The sequence below is a fragment of the Rhincodon typus genome, chromosome 36, assembly GCF_021869965.1.
Source record: "Rhincodon typus isolate 14 chromosome 36, sRhiTyp1.1, whole genome shotgun sequence".
In the NCBI taxonomy this organism is placed as follows: domain Eukaryota; kingdom Metazoa; phylum Chordata; class Chondrichthyes; order Orectolobiformes; family Rhincodontidae; genus Rhincodon; species Rhincodon typus.
The window spans coordinates 12,299,838-12,307,557 of record NC_063367.1 but is presented as its reverse complement, the minus strand read 5'-3'; positions in this window follow the sequence as shown (position 1 = coordinate 12,307,557).

Below are 7,720 nucleotides of genomic sequence, written 5' to 3'. Positions count from 1 at the left end.
GTTATCTCAGATTCTCCAGCATCTGCAGTTCCTATTATCTCTTGCTTCATTCATGGCTGGAAGGTAGTGGGACTGAAGCCATTCCAATAATGGTGGATAATGTTAATTGAAATTTCCATTTCTGCAAGTATTGTGCAATATCAATGGAGTGCAAATTGCTGAAATGCTGAAACAGTAAAACCAAAGTGATATTACAGCATCAGAAATTATTGGAGAAATGCAGCCTGTGGTCATTGACATTAGTTGGGCTTTCTACCTCCTGGTGCATGTCGAGTTTATTTTCAGCTGCAAATCACACTAATGTTCAAGATTGTACAATTGCGACCCGATGCATGTTGCACCTAGCGGTCCATCTCCCTGTCCAAGTGCTAATGGGGATTGACAGATTAGATCTAATAAGGATACAACAAATACAGAATTGTTCGAGAAACTCGGTGAGTTTGAGATCTGGCAACATCTGTGGAGAGAAAGCAGAAGTAGTGTCTCTGAACTCTGTTAACTCTGCTTTCTTGTCATATGCCGCCAGACCTGCTGAGTTCCTCTAGAAAGTTCAGTTTTGGTCTGACTTCCAGCATCCACAATTCTTTGTTTTATTGATGTAGAAAGGATGATTTCCTCGTGAAGCAATCTGGAATAAGAGGTCAGTTTTATGATAAGGGGTGGCAGATATAAACAGTTTTAAGGAAAAATTAATTGTCTCCATAGGGTTATGTATCTGTGGAATTCACTTGCCCAGAGAGTGGTGGATGCAATAAATTTAAGGAGTTTTTTTTTAAATTAGCAATGGGTTGAAGGATTGTGGAGAGCGAGCAGGAAGGAGGAGTTGAGGCAGAGATGAGATCAGCCATGACTGTATCAAATAGTGAAGCGGATTTGGAGCTGCATTGTCTACTCCTGGTCTGTGTTCTTAAGGTTATTATAAAATGCTGAGAACTGATTGATTGCATATCTCAACTAAAAGGAGGCATAGATAGAAGTGAGCGATTGCAACTTTCGCAGTGACCTTAAATTAAATTTGAAAGGTTACTGATTCTTTTTAAAAGAAAAATTTTTAAACAAATTTTAAAATTCTCATGCACATGTTAATCTCCTGGAGAGAGTAAAGGATGGGTGCAGAGTGGTGGCCTCTGCAGTGTTTGAAACTAGGTTGGCCCAGGAAGGTATCAAATACATGCACGCAATGACTTCCAGCCTGGGCTCACTCTGACACTAAGCAGATGGGAGGGAGATTTGTGAACTGTCTTCTATTTTGTGATTGAACACTGCACTGTGAGGACATGTGACACAGTGTGACACTGCACATAAGAGGACGGATGCTGATGTACCACAAGTTCTTAACATTGTTTGGGGCAATTTGTCATGTGCTGTGTTGCACATCGATTGCGATGGTGGCTATAGGAACAATTTTTTTTAAAAGTGCAGGAGTAGGCCATTCGACCCATTCAGCCTGCACCACCATTCAATATGATCGTGTCTGCTCATGCAATTTCACTATCCCACTCCTTCTTTCTCTCCATACCTCTTGATCCGTTTAGCCATAAGGGCCACGCCAAGTTCCCTCCTGAATATATCTAACAAAGTGGCCCCGACAGCTTTTCGTGATAGAGAATTTCACAGGTTCACAACTAAGGAAGAAAATCTTCCTTGTCTCAGTCCTAAATGGCTTACCCCTTATTCTTAGACTGTTATGCAAGATAATTAATGAAGATGGTCTATGTGGAGAATGTGTTGAAATATTGTACTCTCTGTTTCATCAGCATCTACAGCAACCTGAGAGCACCAGGGAGGCTAGGGACAGGCCCTGATTTGTCGTTGGGGGGGTGGTGGGGGTGGAGAAGTGGAGGTGGCGGAGGAATGGTGGGGTTATAAAAAGTGGTAATCAGGAAAGAGGGTTATAGCCAGCAGGAGGCCACATGTTGGCTAGGAGTAGCAAATGTCATATCAGCTCTCCTTCTCTCAGTATGGCACTGTGAGGATGTAGGATGTAGAATACTGTATTACCTTCACGTTCCCTGCTTTTTCCAAAAGCAGCCTACCCAGATCTCAGCTTCTCCAGTCTCCATAAGATATGCCTACCTCTTTTTACCAAAACAGGGACATGAGGGCAGTGGAAGCAGATACTATCAACCGTTTCAAAAGAATAGCAGATGAGCAGTGGAGTGAGTTAGGGACCCCTAGAACTAGAAATCTGGTGAGAATGCACCTGCAGTAATGTGTGTAGTCCTACTCCCTTTATCTAATGAAGAATATACCTGTATAAAGCTAGCGGGAGCATAGTGAATATTCCTGGGATAATAGGGCTGTTTTAGGAGAAGGTTGGGCTTATAATCTCAGAAGTTTTGAAGGATGAGAGACAGTCTCAGAAAATTACAAAATTCTTGAAAACATAAGCAGGGTAGATGCAGAAAGGCTGGGGTACCACAACCAAGGTGAAAAAATCTCAGAATAAACACCAGGCCATTGAGGATGTAGGGGGACTTCATTACGTAGGGAGGTCAATCTTTGGAATTCTGTATTCCAGAAGGTGGAAGCACAGTCATTAGCATGTTCAGGATAGAGACTGATAGATTGCTACTTACCAACAATCCAGGTGGAATAGCACTGAAGTCTGGTGTTGACGTTAATGATCAGCTGTGATTTTTAATGGGTGTTTGAGGGGCTGAATGGCCTGCTCCTCTTATGGAGCCAGCAGCTAATAATGTTTCACCCTGCTGTCTCCTCAGAGCAACAACTAGAACTCACATTGTCCCTCTTTAATGTCGACTGATCTCCCTGCTATGGGAAAGACGTTGTGAAACTTGAAATGGTGCAGGAAAGATTTACAAGGATGTTGCCAGGTTTGGGGGGTTTGAGCAATAGGCAGAGGCTGAATGGGCTGGGACGATTTTCCCTGGTGCATTGGAGGCTGAGGGGTAACCTTATAGAGGTTTTTAACATCATGAGGGGCATGGATAGGATGAATAGCCAAGGTCTTTTCCCAAGAGTAGAAGTGTCCAAAACTAGAGGGCATTGGTTTAAGCTAAGAAGGCAAAAATTTAAACGGGACCCAAGGGGCAACATATTCATGCAAAGGGTGGTGCATGTATGGAATGAACTGCCGGAGGAAGTGGTGGAGGTGGGTACAGTTACAACATTTTAAAAGGATGGTCATCTGAATAGGAAGGGTTTAGAGGGATATAGACCGAATTCTGGATATCTGCTAGGCATAGACGAGTTGCACTGAAGGATCTGCTTTCGTGCTGTGCATCTCTATGACTCTGTTATGAGATCGTGTCTTTAACAGTTGGATGTGGAGTGGTGTACATGCACAAGGAAGTAGGACACTCCTATTACACAGAATCCACTTTCTCCCACATTGTTTTACTCCTAGCTAAACGCATGGCTGCTTTTCTATTTGTAAGCAAATGACTTGCTTTTATATTTGATCCTTCGACGATGCTGCTGTTATTTGCTTGCTGGAGTTGTACCTCAGTTATTGTACAGAATGACAACAACGTCAAATGTAATAAATAAGGAGCCCTTCACAGCATATTTGAAAGTTTATTTTGCTAGTTTTGAGCAAATCTACATTTGAGACAATTGTGGCAGGAGAAAACCAGCACGGCTATAAAAGCAAACTATAACTTTTCAATTGAATACTTCAAACCTTTGTTATCCCTGTTGCTTAGTTATATAGACTTGCTTGCCATTATTAAAGTTTTGTGACACACTTGCGCTATGCATAAAAAAGTCATGTACCCTTGCAAATTCCAGATGAAAATGCACATTTTCTTCCTCAATTCTGCCATTCTGTTGAATGTGATTTTAAACTCCTGCACTAAGTAAATATTCCATTCTTACAATTTGAAACACGTCTAGTTTGAATGCCTTTAAATGCCTTGTTGGGTGAGGCGCGGTGTCTGGCACGAATGGATAATACAGCACTATAAATACTTGACTTTTCCCACACCGTGTCCTTGGTGAGCATGACTAAAAAGCGCAAGTTGCCAAAAAGAGAAGTTTTAGGAGATAAGATTATTGTTTAGAATTCCAGCCTTAACATAATCTGGTTTCCCATCACAGCGTAGCCCACGTATCAAACATATTCTCAGGAAAATGTCCCTGACCAACCTCCCATTCGGAAATCTTACTGCGTGACATCAATGTTGAGAGTCGCCCTTAATTTTCATTTGTTGGCAAATTGTCTTCTGGATCACCGAGGAAAAAGTTCTGCATTTTCATTTTGTTCCCTCGTTCCCCCGAAGGTTGTGGGGCAGTCACACAAGTGTAGACTATCTTGTGCATACTTTTAATCAATATATTTGGACAAAATACAGGCGCAGCCAACTCATCTTCACTGACTTATGCTGTTCTTTTTTTCTTTCCCCCTGGCTTGCCATCATCTACCTATCTCTTGTTGTCTCTCTCTGGTCTCCATCTCCACCTGTCCACTCACCCCCACCCACATTGTGTCAGCATTTATGCGATTTTTTCCAACCTGTTAACAGTTCTGAACAAGGGTTACTGGCCTCGAAAAATTAAAAATCTGCTTGCTCCCCACAGATGTTACCAGACCTGCTGAATTTCTGCAGAAATTTCTGTTTTTGTTTGGGATCTCCAGCATCCCCAGTTCTTTGTTTATTATTACAGACATGTGTCTGGGGCAGGTGGGATTTGAAACCAGGCTTTTGCCCAGACCTAGGGACATCCTGCCACAAGGTCCTCCAAAATCACTCAATTGACCATTCAAAAAAGATTGAATGGAGACAATACACAGTTTGTGTCTCCATTTAATAATCAACAAAGGTCACTGTTTAAGGAAGTAACTTGCATTTATTACAACTTTCACTACCTTGTGTCCTTAAGTGTTATAAGTAGACAGATAATTTGTTCATTAAAATGTCATAATGGCAGCTGCCAAAAAGTGGTAACGATACAAATAAAAAAAAGTCATCATCATTCACAAAAAACAGATAGAAAATAAGTACTGAACAAGAAGGAATGCACAACTATGAGTACGTCAGTGTATAATTAATTACAATATGTTGCAAAATGTCAGTCTCCTTACTTTACAAAATAAAAGCAGAAGATTTTGGGCACCCTACATTTTGCATTAAAATTGAGTTGAGCTCATTAAATTCTGAGGCATCTACAAACTATTTGAGAGTTTTATAAACAAGGGGGAAAAACAGCCTTATAGTCTATTTCTTCTACATCTTATTTGAGGAATGGTGTTTTTACGCATTTACCATTTTGACCCTCATTTTTCCTAAATTTACTCACACTCCCCAACACGCACACTCATAATGTCTGGTGCTTTGAACAGATCTTTCAAACCTTAATTTTGCATCTCTTTTTCTCTTTCACCATCATTATCAAACATCCAAACCATTTGGTCTTCTTGCTCCTCTTCTGTCACAAGTATATAAATAAATATATTCCAACACTTCTGAAGAAGAGATTTACTGGGATATTGCCAGGAATGAAAGGTTTGAGTTATAAGTAGAGGCTGGGACTTTTTTCACCGGAGTGTGGGAGGTTGAGAGGTGACCTTGTAGAGGTTTATAAAATCATGACAGATATGGGTAGGGTTTATGGCAGGTGTCTTTTCCCTGTGGTGGGGGATTCCAAGACTAGGGGACACATTTTTAAGGTGAAAGGAGAGAGATTTAAGAAAAACATGAAGGTCATTTTTTTTTCACAGAAAGTGGTTCATGTGTGGAATGAATTTCCAAAGGAAGTGGTAGATACGGGTATAGTTACAGCATGAAAAAGAAATGTTTGGAGCAATATGGTTAGTTGAGGGTGGTTGCTTAATTGAAATTGAGTATTTCTTTCATCAAAACACAATGACTGGATAATAGTTATGTAGTCCACATGCCTGTGTAAAATTCAGTCATGGAAAGTTTGATTGACTGTGCAATTATACAAATTAGACCACTTTTAGAATACTGCGTTAAATTATGCAATACTGCTAAAGGAAAGATGTTGTTAAACTTGAAAGGATTCAGAAAAGGTTTACAAAGATGTAGCCAGGGTTGGAGGGTTTGACCTATTGGGAAAGGCTGAATAGGCTGGGTTTATTTTCTCTGGAGCATTGGAAGCTGAGGGGTCCTTATAGAAATTTATAAAATCATGAGGGTCATGGATAGGCTAAATAGTCAAGGCCTTTTTCCCAGGGTGAGATAGGTTTAATGTGAAAGTGGAAAGATTTGAAAGGGACCTATGAGGCAGGAGGTGCTGCATTTTTGGAATGATCTGCCAGAGGAAATGGTGGAAGCTGGTACAATTACAACATTTAAAAGGCGTCTGGATAGGTACATGGATCGGAAGGGTTTGGAGGGATATGGGCCAAATGCTGGCAAATGGGGCTAGATTAATTTAGGATATCTGGTCGGTGTAGATGAATTGGAATGAAGGGTCTGATTCCATGCTGTACAACTCAATGACTATAACTAGCTCATTCAGGGCAGGAGCAAAATGGTGAAGCCACAATATACACAAATCAAAAATATAAGCAGAAATAATTCAAGGATTGCAGTAATCCTTCAAATTGTAAGGAAAAGCCACCAAATTTAGAGGACCAATTGTCCAAGATTTCTTAAGCCTGAATTTGTCCCACTCTTACTGCATGCAGTCATGGACTGCTTCATGGTCTGAGGGGTTACAAATGATCCTGAATGCAATGTATTATTCTCATTTCTTAAGTTGAACGAAATTCGTTGGTTAAGCTGGTGAAGATGGTTGGAGTCAAGTAACTATTGCAATAATGTTTTGGAGCTGAGATAATTGGCCTCCAACAGCCATTTTTGTGTAATGTATGAGTTCAGCAATTGAAAATGTTCCCCCTAAATGCTATTGTAATTAATTTTGATAGCACATATAGTCACATTCTGCCCTGATTTCAATGGCAGATATGTTCCTCACCCCTGAATTTCAGCTCCTTTGTCCAATTGTGGATCATTGAGGTCCGTAGCACAACCCAGTGTGAGCATCAGTGATCAGATTATTGGACGGTAATGTCTGCTTGAAATCCCTTTCAATTCTTCTTTCCATCGCTTTGCTCATGATTAAGATAGACTGTGTGATATTTTCCTAAACGACCACTGCTGGCACTTTGTGGCATTTGCCATCTCTACCAATATGTCCTTTGCTGCCACCAATCCTCCTTTATCTTTGCTTTATCCAAAGCCAATCCAGTGATCATTGGAAGACAATACAGTACAATATTGTATCTGCAGAAGAGGCACAGTTCTTAAATAACAAGATGATTTATTGCATGATAGCAGCAGCTACATATTGTCAGACATAATTACTGGGACCTTAGGGAGTTAGCAGTCATACCATCTGCTCCATCTGGAAGGAAGATAACTCCTTGTCTCCACCCACACACTGAGAGACAGTAGTAGAATTCGTGGAGCTGATGTAAAATGAACCCATGCAGAAGCATTGCCTTGTACAATGGCCTGATTCAGTGAAAATTGTCCAGAGTGGATTTGAACCGTGTTTTATGGACAGGGCAATTTTCCTCACTATTTGGTAGATGCTAGGGTTGTGATTGTATGAGAACAACATGGCTAGGAGTGTGAGATAACAAGATGTAGAGCTGGATGAACACAGCAGGCCAAGCAGCATCAGAGGAGCAGGAAGGCTGACGTTTCGGGCCTAGACCCTTCTTCAGTTCTGGAATGTTGCCATGGTTCCCAACCCTTGCTCTATGCAGCCCTTTTGGCTTCTTGAT